This window comes from Salvelinus fontinalis, chromosome 16 (assembly GCF_029448725.1).
Source record: "Salvelinus fontinalis isolate EN_2023a chromosome 16, ASM2944872v1, whole genome shotgun sequence".
NCBI classification, from domain to species: Eukaryota; Metazoa; Chordata; class Actinopteri; order Salmoniformes; family Salmonidae; genus Salvelinus; species Salvelinus fontinalis.
This window is the reverse complement of record NC_074680.1, coordinates 44,814,344-44,827,927: the sequence shown is the minus strand read 5'-3', so window position 1 is coordinate 44,827,927 and position 13,584 is coordinate 44,814,344.

The window sequence follows — 13,584 nt, the reverse complement described above, 5'->3', positions numbered from 1 at the left end:
AAGTAGAGACACGTGTGAAACAGACTGAGATAATGGGACATATGAATGAGAGATGGCTGATCTTGTTCTGTTGGAAGATTTGGCACACGCTGCATTTCTGCTGTGAGGACGTTTTTTTATAGAAACAGGTGCAGAATGAAGGAGTGGCGCATTCCACCTGGCCACCTTGCTACTACATTCAGCAGTTCACATAGTTGGACTCGTTTTTTGGGATGGTGCTTTTATGGCGATGTGGATACACAAGAATGGCATGTTTTCCTATCTAAAGTATGTCTTATTAAATGCTTGCAAAAAACATCCTATAAGATCGGTTTTTGGGAAAAAATATCTGATGAGTCAATCTGTACATTCTGCCAAAACATTCCCACCTTTCTAAAAAAAAAACGCCCTTCTCTGCAAAATGCAGTGCGTCAAATCTTCAAACAGAGCAATGGCATCTATCTATCTCTCATTCCATTTCCCATTATCTCAGTCTTTTATTTACAGAATGGTTTCACTTTCACACGTACCTCTCATTTATCAAATGCCTGTACTTGACATGGATGATTATTGTAACAAAGGCTCTGGTGTGATCCAATTATATGATTTAGCCTGTCAAGATATGTGGCATTAATTCACAATGGAAATACAATGAAATTAAAAAACAATTAAATCGTTACTCTCACAATTTCACACATTTTCAACATATTTTCCCTATTCACAGCGCTACACTTGACAAACAGTTCCCTTATTCAACCACTTGGCACTGTACGTAAGCAGGGTCATGGCTGTGCGTAAAAAAATATGCTCATGTTGATAAATCTCACACTGCGTGGTTTACGCACATATTTGTGCCTACAAATGATTGATAAATGAGGCCCCCCTAGTATTCACTAGGAGCCAAACGGAATCAAATGGAACCAAATGGAACCAAACGGAATCAAACAGAACCAAATGGAATCAAACGGAACCAAACGGAATCAAACAGAACCAAATGGAACCAAACGGAACCAAACGGAATCAAACAGAACCAAATGGAATCAAACGGAACCAAACGGAATCAAACAGAACCAAATGGAATCAAACAGAACCAAACAGAATCAAACAGAACCAAATGGAACCAAACGGAATCAAACAGAACCAAATGGAATTAAACGGAACCAAACGGATTCAAACAGAACCAACTGGAATCAAACAGAACCAAACGGAATCAAACAGAACCAAATGGAACCAAACGGAATCAAACAGAACCAAATGGAACCAAATGGAACCAAACGGAATCAAACAGAACCAAAAGGAACCAAACGGAACCAAACAGAACCAAATGGAATCAAACGGAACCAAACAGAAGCAAACGGAAGAAACGGGGAAGGACTACCCGAACTTGTACAATAGGAAACACACATATTCACTCCATTGCAAAACGGTTTGCTACAGTGTGTACTAATGAATACACCCCCAGAGGTGTAGCCAACCTGTGTGTTTGTACTCTCGGTTGTGATATGATGGCTTCTTATTATTTGTTACAATAAAAATATTAGATTTTCTCCCAGTGGTAACGTATTTTCTACACTCACAGTTTATATGTGTGTGTACATATGTGTAGGGTTAAGATTCAATCAGATCAAGCGTTAACCTGCGATAACTGACACCCACATAGCTGGTGTTTTGGCGGTGTTGGAGGTCTAACTGCGTTAGAGCTGTCAAATAGGTATGGCTGCTCATGTGGTCGTTGTCACGAAGCCACAAAGCCACACCAGTCCCACTCGCGTTACAAGTTCAGAATGAGGAAGTTTAGGTTATATAGAAAAGACACTCAAATGGAAAAATACTAAAGGACATAATGAGGATTTGGATCAGCCTAATTCGAGGTGTAGATTACATCTCACATTTCAGTGTTTTCAAATTTGTAGAAAAGGCTACATGGGATTTCTCTTAACCCATAAGAGACTGACCACTTCAGACTCTTCAGTCTCTGAAGCCTGCTGGTGTCCTACTGACATGTTAGGGAGAGTCTCATCACTTCATACAGGGGGTCATAATAGTTTGTAAACCATATAGGGGGTCATAATAGTTTGTAAACCATAGAGGGGGTCATACTGGTTTGTAAACCATAGAGGGGGTCATACTAGTTTGTAAACCATAGAGGGGGTCATACTAGTTTGTAAACCATAGAGGGGGTCATACTAGTTTGTAAACCATAGAGGGGGTCATACTAGTTTGTAAACCATAGAGGGGGTCATAATAGTTTGTAAACCATAGAGGGGGTCATACTAGTTTGTTGCCATAGAGGGGGTCATAATAGTTTGTAAACCATAGAGGGGGTCATACTAGTTTGTGGCCATAGAGGGGGTCATATTAGTTTGTAAACCATAGAGGGGGTCATAATAGTTTGTAAACCATAGAGGGGGGCATATTAGTTTGTGGCCATAGAGGGGGTGATAATAGTTTGTGGCCAAAGAGGGGGTCATATTAGTTTGTAAACCATAGAGGGGGTAATAATAGTTTGTGGCCATAGAGGGGGTCATATTAGTTTGTAAACCATAGAGGGGGGTCATAATAGTTTGTAAACCATAGAGGGGGTCATATTAGTTTGTGGCCATAGAGGGGGTGATAATAGTTTATGGCCATAGAGGGGGTCATATTAGTTTGTAAACCATAGAGGGGTTCATAATAGTTTGCAAACCATAGAGGGGGTCATACTAGTTTGTAAACCATAGAGGGGGTCATACTAGTTTGTGGCCATAGAGGGGGTCATACTAGTTTGTAAACCATAGAGGGGGTCATACTAGTTTGTGGCCATAGAGGGGGTCATACTAGTTTGTAAACCATAGAGGGGGTCATAATAGTTTGTGGCCATAGAGGGGGTCATACTAGTTTGTAAACCATAGAGGGGGTCATACTAGTTTGTGGCCATAGAGGGGGTCATACTAGTTTGTAAACCATAAAGGGGGTCATACTAGTTTGTAAACCATAGAGGGGGTCATATTAGTTTGTAAATCATAGAGGGGTTCATAATAGTTTGTAAACCATAGAGGGGGTCATATTAGTTTGTAAACCATAGAGGGGGTCATAATAGTTTGTAAACCATAGAGGGGGTCATAATAGTTTGTAAACCATAGAGGGGGTCATACTAGTTTGTAAACCATAGAGGGGGAAATACTAGTTTGTAAACCATAGAGGGGGTCATACTAGTTTGTAAACCATAGAGGGGGTCATAATAGTTTGTGGCCATAGAGGGGGTCATAATAGTTTATAAACCATAGAGGGGGTCATAATAGTTTGTAAACCATAGAGGGGGTCATACTAGTTTGTAAACCATAGAGGGGGTCATAATAGTTTGTGGCCATAGAGGGGGTCATACTAGTTTGTAAACCATAGAGGGGGTCATACTAGTTTGTGGCCATAGAGGGGGTCATACTAGTTTGTAAACCATAGAGGGGGTCATACTAGTTTGTGGCCATAGAGGGGGTCATACTAGTTTGTAAACCATAGAGGGGGTCATACTAGTTTGTAAACCATAGAGGGGGTCATAATAGTTTGTAAACCATAGAGGGGGTCATACTAGTTTGTAAACCATAAAGGGGGTCATAATAGTTTGTAAACCATAGAGGGGGTCATACTAGTTTGTAAACCATAGAGGGGGTTATAATAGTTTGTAAACCATAGAGGGGGTCATAATAGTTTGTGGCCATAGAGGGGGTCATACTAGTTTGTAAACCATAGAGGGGGTCATAATAGTTTGTAAACCATAGAGGGGGTCATATTAGTTTATAAACCATAGAGGGGGTCATAATAGTTTGTGGCCATAGAGGGGGTCATAATAGTTTGTAAACCATAGAGGGGGTCATAATAGTTTGTGGCCATAGAGGGGGTCATATTAGTTTGTAAACCATAGAGGGGGTCATAATAGTTTGTGGCCATAGAGGGGGTCATACTAGTTTGTGGCCATAGAGGGGGTCATACTAGTTTGTAAACCATAGAGGGGGTCATAATAGTTTATAATCCATAGAGGGGGTCATACTAGTTTGTAAACCATAGAGGGGGTCATAATAGTTTGTAAACCATAGAGGGGGTCATACTAGTTTGTAAACCATAGAGGGGGTCATAATAGTTTGTGGCCATAGAGGGGGTCATACTAGTTTGTGGCCATAGAGGGGGTCATACTAGTTTGTAAACCATAGAGGGGGTCATAATAGTTTGTAAACCATAGAGGGGGTCATAATAGTTTGTGGCTATAGAGGGGGTCATACTAGTTTGTGGCCATAGAGGGGGTCATAATAGTTTGTAAACCATAGAGGGGGTCATACTAGTTTGTGGCCATAGAGGGGGTCATACTAGTTTGTAAACCATAGAGGGGGTTATAATAGTTTGTGGCCATAGAGGGGGTCATACTAGTTTGTAAACCATAGAGGGGGTTATAATAGTTTGTGGCCATAGAGGGGGTCATAATAGTTTGTAAACCATAGAGGGGGTCATACTAGTTTGTGGCCATAGAGGGGGTCATACTAGTTTGTAAACCATAGAGGGGGTCATACTAGTTTGTGGCCATAGAGGGGGTCATACTAGTTTGTAAACCATAGAGGGGGTCATACTAGTTTGTGGCCATAGAGGGGGTCATATTAGTTTGTAAACCATAGAGGGGGTCATAATAGTTTGTAAACCATAGAGGGGGTCATACTAGTTTGTGGCCATAGAGGGGGTCATACTAGTTTGTAAACCATAGAGGGGGTCATAATAGTTTGTAAACCATAGAGGGGGTCATACTAGTTTGTTGGCCATAGAGGGGGTCATACTAGTTTGTTGGCCATAGAGGGGGTCATAATAGTTTGTAAACCATAGAGGGGGTCATACTAGTTTATAAACCATAGAGGGGGTCATATTAGTTTGTAAACCATAGAGGGGGTCATACTAGTTTGTTGGCCATAGAGGGGGTCATATTAGTTTGTAAACCATAGAGGGGGTCATACTAGTTTGTTGGCCATAGAGGGGGTCATACTAGTTTGTAGGCCATCACCTTGCGGACCCTACAGACGATTTGGTTTGAAGAGCGATTTTCGGGGACGTCTCATGGTCTGACTAACATCGCTCTGGCTCTGTCACCTTTCACCACAGATGAGGAAGTGCGACATCAGCAGATGCTGTGGATTGAGACGCATCCAATGCAACAACAAACAAAAAAACACAGATATTTCTAGCTTTAAACAGAACGGTTTTCTATGGGGATTTTTGTATTACGCCATTTCGATTTCAGTGGGGGACGCGGACATCAACCTTAGGCGTCTAATGGGACTCCGTGCAGCCAATATCCGCTTTAGGCGTAATGCCGGGAGCCGCTTACGGATTTGACAGCTCTAAGGCATTTCCACATCCACTAAAACAACCACTACGTGAGTGTAGGCTAGAGAGCATCTGATAGAATCTAGCCCCTAGAGCTTTAGAGAGGAGTTAGGATTAAAGGACAACAGGGAGAGAGAGAGGGTGTATGAGTGGGAGTGGGAGAGAGTGAGGAAGAGAGAGAAAAGGTTGGAGTGTGGGAGTGTGTTTTGAGAGAGTTGGAGTGTTTTGAGAGAGAGTGGGAGTGTTTTGAGAGAGAGATTGGGAGTGTTTTGAGAGAGAGAGTGGGAGTGTTTTGAGAGAGAGAGTGGGAGTGTTTCGAGAGAGAGAGATTGGGAGTGTTTCGAGAGAGTGTAGGGAGTGTTTCGAGAGAGTGGAGGGAGTGTTTCGAGAGAGAGAGTGGGAGTGTTTTTAGAGAGAGAGTGGGAGTGTTTTGAGAGAGAGAGTGGGAGTGTTTTGAGAGAGAGAGTGGGAGTGTTTTGAGAGAGAGAGAGTGGGAGTGTTTTGAGAGAGAGAGAGTGGGAGTGTTTTGAGAGAGAGAGAGTGGGAGTGTTTTGAGAGAGAGAGTGGGAGTGTTTTGAGAGAGAGAGTGGGAGTGTTTTGAGAGAGAGAGAGTGGGAGTGTTTTGAGAGAGAGAGTGGGAGTGTTTTGAGAGAGAGAGAGTGGGAGTGTTTTGAGAGAGAGAGTGGGAGTGTTTTGAGAGCGAGAGAGTGGGAGTGTTTTGAGAGAGAGAGTGGGCGTGTTTTGAGAGAGAGTGGGAGTGTTTTGAGAGAGAGTGGGAGTGTTTTGAGAGAGTGGGAGTGTTTTGAGAGAGAGTGGGAGTGTTTTGAGAGAGAGAGTGGGAGTGTTTTGAGAGAGTGGAGGGAGTGTTTCGAGAGAGAGTGGGAGTGTTTTGAGAGAGAGAGTGGGAGTGTTTCGAGAGAGAGTGGGAGTGTTTTGAGAGAGAGTGGGAGTGTTTCGAGAGAGAGTGGGTGTGTCAGTGTTTAAACCTGTGCAGTGAGTGAAGACTTGTTCTTTGTTGGGGATAGTTAAGATAGACTCACACTCTCTCCTGCTGAGAAGGATGCCAGCATGCTCTGCTTGAAAGGTAAGAATCGTCTTTGATGATTTGACAGACACAAAAGGAGAGAGAGAGAGGGGGGGGGTCATAGGGAGAAAGAGAGAGAGATGCTGCATGGTAAACTCTACTGTTTTCCCCTCGTCTTTCTTTAATCTCCTCTCTGTTCTTTCATTTGTGAGGTATAAGGTGTAGCAGCCCGGAAAGAGAGTGACAGAGAAGAAGTGAAAAGGAGAAAGAGAGAAAGGGTGTTAGAGTTGTGTGTGTGTGTGTGTTGTATAGTAGCAGGCATTAGCATTAGCATTAGCATTACGATCGCTCCTCTTCCAAAACAAACTTTCAGCTGTCAGTCACTACAGTATCGAGACGGTCGACAGCTTAGAAATGGAGAGTTTGTAGGGTTGCAAAATTAGCTTTTCCAAAATTCCCTGTTTTTTTCTAGAAATCAAAGATTTCTTGCATATTCCCTCCTGATTCTGGGAATATTCTAACTGGAATTTCCGGAAATACAGGGAATTCTGAGAACATTACCGACCCTTATGATGTTAATGTAAAAGAGGTGTAACGGGGCTGAATGTGAAGCCTCAAGCTTGCCTGCATTCCCAGTAGATCGCCAGAACTTTTTCAGCCTGAGACCGGTATTTTCCTGGGACCCAAACTTATGAAAACATGCAACTATACGTACATATCGGTACATTTCATTGCCCTTATGCCAGCCTAAAACAAATGCAATAAAGACAAATAACAATTCAATTAAATATAAATAGCCATTCATGTTTATTTTTTCCCCTATTAAAAACACTGTCTAGGTTGGAACTGTTGCTGTTAAAATATAATAAATAATTTTTCATTCGGAACTGGAATAAACGGATTGATCACATCACACAGATGTAGAGCAGAAAAGAAACACAAAGCTCATATGAGAGGTGTGTGGCTGGTTGAAGCTTCAACAAGCAGGTCTATTCTGGGCTCCGTTTTTGACAGTGCAACCCTGTACTTGTTAAAAAAAGAAGAAAGTATGTCAGAGTTGAGAACCCTGACTCATAGGTATGTGGTGTCAAACTGGACCAGAACATCTACTGGCTTTCTCAGTCAGGCAGGAGACCACTTCCTGTTGTAGATGAACAACCCAGAACTGTGTGTGTGTGTGTGTGTGTGTGTGTGTGTGTGTGTGTGTGTGTGTGTGTGTGTGTGTGTGTGTGTGTGTGTGTGTGTGTGTGTGTGTGTGTGTGTGTGTTTACCTCAAAAGCATCTGGCTTCAATCAGTTTATCCCAGTTCAGAATAACATTTTTAAATTGTATTTTAACCTGCAATAGTTCCAACCTATATACTTGTATTCTCCAATCATTTCTACAGTAAGATGTACAGTAGAGCTGATCATGTACTGTTACTAAGGGTTGCACTATCAGTAGTTAGCTAGCTTGCTTTGGCTAACTTTAGCTAGCTAGCTATTAGCTGTGTACAAGGGGGATTGTTTGAATGCGAAACACATCTACTACTATGAGGGATAGTTATCGCTTATTTCTGCTGATCATCACATGTTATAAAATGACAACAATGCCTTGCTAGCTGACTAACTTTTCCACTGTCAAAGCACTGTTTCCTGAAGCATTCTGCTCTGTTCTGAAAGAACTCCCTGGGTTTACTGTCATGCTCAGTGTTGCCAGGTACAGCTAACATTTCTAGCCCAATTACCTCTGAAAACATGCACACAAGGCCTGAAAACCTGCCCACACAAGGCCTGAAAACCTGCCCACACAAGGCCTGAAAACCTGCCCACACAAGGCCTGAAAACCTGCCCACACAAGGCCTGAAAACTAGCCCCCAAACATTTTTTCATAGCAAGATTGCCACGTTTCTCCATGAAACCCTTTTTCCATAACGTTATCGAGCGAATTAAGGAATATCTATGTAAATTTTAACGACGTGCGCTAAGAAGCAAAACTCGTTTTTCCATCAAAGTAATAATCAAATCAAAGTTTATTTGTCACGTGCATTGAATACAACAGGTGTAGACTTTACAGTGAAATGCTTACTTACAAACCCTTAACCAACACACACACACTATCCAACCACACACACACACTATCCGACTATCCAACCACACACACACACACACACACACACACACACACACACACACACACACACACACACACACACACACACACACACACACACACACACACACACACACACACACACACACACACACACACACACACACACACACACACACACACACACACACACACACAATCCAACCAGTTAGGAGATGAACCAGGTGTTTGACTGTGAGGTCACTGCTCCTGTTTTGACTCTGTGTATCTTTTTATTTACATAACGTTTTCAGACCCGTTGCTATGACACTAGAAATTGAACTCAGGTGCTTCCTGTTTCCATTGATCATCCTTGAGATGTTTCTACAACTTGATTGGAGTCCACCTGCGGTAAATTCAATTGATTGGACATGATATGGAAAGGCACACACCTGTCTATATAAGGTCCCACAGTTGACAGTGCATGTCAGAGCAAAAACCAAGCCATGAGGTCAAAGGAATTGTCCGTAGAGTTCAGGATTGTGTCGAGGCACAGATTTGAGGAAGGGTACCAAAACATTTCTGCAACATTGAAGGTTCCCAAGAACACAGTGGCCTCCATCGTTCTTAAATGGAAGAAGTTTGGAACCACCAAGACTCTTCCTAGAGCCGACCGCCCGGCCAAACTTAGCAATCGGGGGAAAAGGGCCTTGCTCAGGGAGGTGACCAAGAACCCGATGGTTACTCTGACAGAGGTCCAGAGTTCCTTTGTGGCGATGCGAGAACCTTCCAGAACAACCATCTCTGTAGCACTCTACCAATCAGGCCTTTATGGTAGAGTGGCCAGATGGAAGCCACTCAGTAAGAGGCACACGACAGCCCGCTTGGAGTTTGCTAAATGGCACCTAAAGGACTCTCAGACCACGAGAAACAAGATTCTCTGGTCTGATGAAACTCACGATTGAACTCTTTGGCCTGAATGCCAAGCATCACGTCTGGAGGAAACCAGGCACCCCTCATCACTAGGCCAATACCATCCCTACGATGAAGCATGGTGGTGGCAGCATCATGCCGTAGGGATGTTACAGAGATCCTTGATTAAATACATGTGTGTGTATCATAAACACCTTGTTTCTCCAAGTACATTTGGAGAATGTTACTTGGTGATATGGTGCTGCTAGTGATAGACAACATTTAGAGACAGAATACAGACAGGAGTGTGTGTGTGTGTGTGTGTGTGTGTGTGTGTGTGTGTGTGTGTGTGTGTGTGTGTGTGTGTGTGTGTGTGTGTGTGTGTGTGTGTGTGTGTGTGTGTGTGTGTGTGTGTGTGTGTGTGTGTGTGTGTGTGTGTGTGTGTGTGTGTGTGTGGTAATGACTAAGGCCAGGCGTACCGTGATGTTGTTTCTCTCTTAGTGACCAATCATCAGTCAGGTGACTCTGATTGTAGAGGACCAACGGTCAGTGATTTAATCAGCCTGACCACCACATTCCATGTTTATTTCCAGGCTGGTGTGTGTGTGTCAGTAATGATAGAGGGAGATTCCTTACATACTGTATATGTATGGAACTGTATATGTAGGGAGTAGTTAGGGAGTCTGTGCTGCTCCCCGGCGTAAGTCTTTTTCTTCTTTTTAAATGTCACACCTTTAATTCTTATTTAAAATGATGGCCTATCCTGGCCTATGGGACTCCCAATCACAGCCGGTTGTGATACAGCCTGGATTCGAACCAGGGTGTCTGTAGTGACGCCTCTAGCACTGAGATGCAGTGCCTCAGACAGCTGCGTTGCACACGTACTGGGAATGACAGGGATATCTTCCCTGTGGGTGTGCATTAAGGGCTTTGTGTGTGTTAGTCTGTTGAAAAAGTCTGCGCTGCAGACTGGCTGTCCACACACATTGGATAGGGTGTGTGTGTGTGTGTGTGTGTGTGTGTGTGTGTGTGTGTGTGTGTGTGTGTGTGTGTGTTCGTGCGTGCGTGCGTTTGGTGTGTGTGCTAATTTTAACCCAGTGTAAGAATGTCCTTTTGAGGCATCCATACCTCAGCCAAATACATTTGTGAAAATGTGTCTATTCTCAGTAGTTCCAACACTGTAATGGTGTAGCGTCAGTACCAGAAGCAGCCAGCAGATGGGGCTGCTGCTGTCTCTTTTTTTTATTTTTTTTATTTCACCTTTATTTAACCAGGTAGGCTAGTTGAGAACAAGTTCTCATTTGCAACTGCGACCTGGCCAAGATAAAGCATAGCAGTGTGAACAGACAACAACACAGAGTTACACATCGAATAAACAATAAACAAGTCAATAACATGGTAGAAAAAAGAGAATCTATATACAATGTGCAAAAGGCATGAGGTAGGCAATAAATCGAATAATTACAATTTAGCAGATTAACACTGGAGTGATAAATCATCAGATGATCATGTGCAAGAAGAGATACTGGTGTGCAAAAGAGCAGAAAAGTAAATAAATAAAAGCAGTATGGGGGTGAGGTAGGTAAATTGGGTGGGTAGTTTACAGATGGACTATGTACAGCTGCAGCGATCGGTTAGCTGCTCGGATAGCAGATTTTTAAAGTTGTTGAGGGAGATAAAAGTCTCCAACTTCAGAGATTTTTGCAATTCGTTCCAGTCGCAGGCAGCAGAGAACTGGAAGGAAAGGCGTCCAAATGAGGTTTTGGCTTTAGGGATGATCAGTGAGATACACCTGCTGGAGCGCGTGCTACGGGTGGGTGTAGCCATCGTGACCAGTGAACTGAGATAAGGCGGCACTTTACCTAGCATAGCCTTGTAGATGACCTGGAGCCAGTGGGTCTGACGACGAACATGTAGCGAGGGCCAGCCGACTAGGGCATACAGGTCGCAGTGGTGGGTCGTATAAGGTGCTTTAGTAACAAAACGGATGGCACTGTGATAAACTGCATCCAGTTTGCTAAGTAGAGTATTGGAAGCTATTTTGTAGTCGAGGATCGGTAGGATAGTCAGTTTTACAAGGGTAAGTTTGGCGGCGTGAGTGAAGGAGGCTTTGTTCCGGAATAGAAAGCCGACTCTAGATTTGATTTTGGATTGGAGATGTTTGATATGAGTCTGGAAGGAGAGTTTGCAGTCTAGCCAGACACCTAGGTACTTATAGATGTCCACATATTCTAGGTCGGAACCGTCCAGGGTGGTGATGCTAGTCGGGCGTGCGGGTGCAGGCAGCGAACGGTTGAAAAGCATGCATTTGGTTTTACTAGCATTTAAGAGCAGTTGGAGGCCACGGAAGGAGTGTTGTATGGCATTGAAGCTCATTTGGAGGTTAGATAGCACAGTGTCCAGGGAAGGGCCGGAAGTATACAGAATGGTGTCGTCTGCGTAGAGGTGGATCAGGGAATCGCCCGCAGCAAGAGCAACATCATTGATGTATACAGAGAAAAGAGTCGGCCCGAGAATTGAACCCTGTGGTACCCCCATAGAGACTGCCAGAGGACCGGACAACATGCCCTCCGATTTGACACACTGAACTCTGTCTGCAAAGTAGTTGGTGAACCAGGCAAGGCAGTCATTAGAAAAACCGAGGCTATTGAGTCTGCCGATAAGAATATGGTGATTGACAGAGTCGAAAGCCTTGGCCAGGTCGATGAAGACGGCTGCACAGTAATGTCTTTTATCGATGGCGGTTATGATATCGTTTAGTACCTTGAGCGTGGCTGAGGTGCACCCGTGACCGGCTCGGAAACCGGATTGCACAGCGGAGAAGGTACGGTGGGATTCGAGATGGTCAGTGATCTGTTTGTTGACTTGGCTTTCGAAGACCTTAGCTAGGCAGGGCAGGATGGATATAGGTCTGTAACAGTTTGGGTCCAGGGTGTCTCCCCCTTTGAAGAGGGGAATGACAGCGGCAGCTTTCCAATCCTTGGGGATCTCAGATGATACGAAGGAGAGGTTGAACAGGCTGGTAATAGGGGGTGCGACAGTGGCGGCGGACAGTTTCAGAAATAGGGGGTCCAGATTGTCAAGCCCAGCTGATTTGTATGGGTCCAGGTTTTCCAGCTCTTTCAGAACATCTGCTATCTGGATATGGGTAAAGGAGAAGCTGGGGACGCTTGGGCGAGTAGCAGCGGGCCGGGCGGGGCTGCTGGCCAAGGTTGGAGTCGCCAGGTGGAAGGCATGGCCAGCCATTGAGAAATGTTTGTTGAAGTTTTCGATTATCGCGGACTTATCAGTGGTGACCGTGTTATCTAGCCTCAGTGCAGTGGGCAGCTGGGAGGAGGTGCTCTTGTTTTCCATGGACTTTACAGTATCCCAGAACTTTTTGGAGTTAGAGCTACAGGATGCAAATTTCTGCTTGAAAAAGCTGACCTTTGCTTTCCTGACTGACTGCGTGTATTGTTTCCTGACTTCCCTGAACAGTTGCATATCACGGGGGCTCTTCGATGCTATCGCAGTTCGCCACAGGATGTTTTTGTGCTGGTCGAGGGCAGTCAGGTCTGGAGTGATCCAAGGGCTATATCTGTTCTTGGTTCTGCATTTTTTGAACGGAGCATGCTTGTCTAATATGGTGAGGAAGTAACTTTTAAAGAATGATCAGGCATCCTCAACTGACGGGATGAGGTCAATATCCTTCCAGGGTACCCGGGCCAGGTCGATTAGAAAGGCCTGCTCGCAGAAGTGTTTCAGGGAGCGTTTGACAGTGATGAGGGGTGGTCGTTTGACCGTGGACCCGTGGCGGATACAGGCAATGAGGCAGTGATCGCTGAGATCTTGATTGAAGACAGCAGAGGTGTATTTGGAGGGCAAGTTGGTCAGGATAATGTCTATTAGGGTGCCCATGTTTACGGATTTGGGGTTGTACCTGGTGGGTTCCTTGATGATTTGTGTGAGATTGAGGGCATCAAGCTTAGATTGTAGGACTGCCGGGGTGTTAAGCATATCCCAGTTTAGGTCACCTAACAGAACAAACTATGAAGCTAGATGGGGAGCGATCAATTCACAGATGGTGTCCAGGGCACAGCTGGGAGCTGAGGGGGGTCGGTAGCAGGCGGCAACAGTGAGAGACTTATTTCTGGAGAGATTAATTTTTAAAATTAGAAGTTCAAACTGTTTGGGCATAGACTTGGAAAGTATGACAGAACTTTGCAGGCTATCTCTGCAGTAGATTGCAACTCCTCCCCCTTTGGCAGTTCTATCTTGAC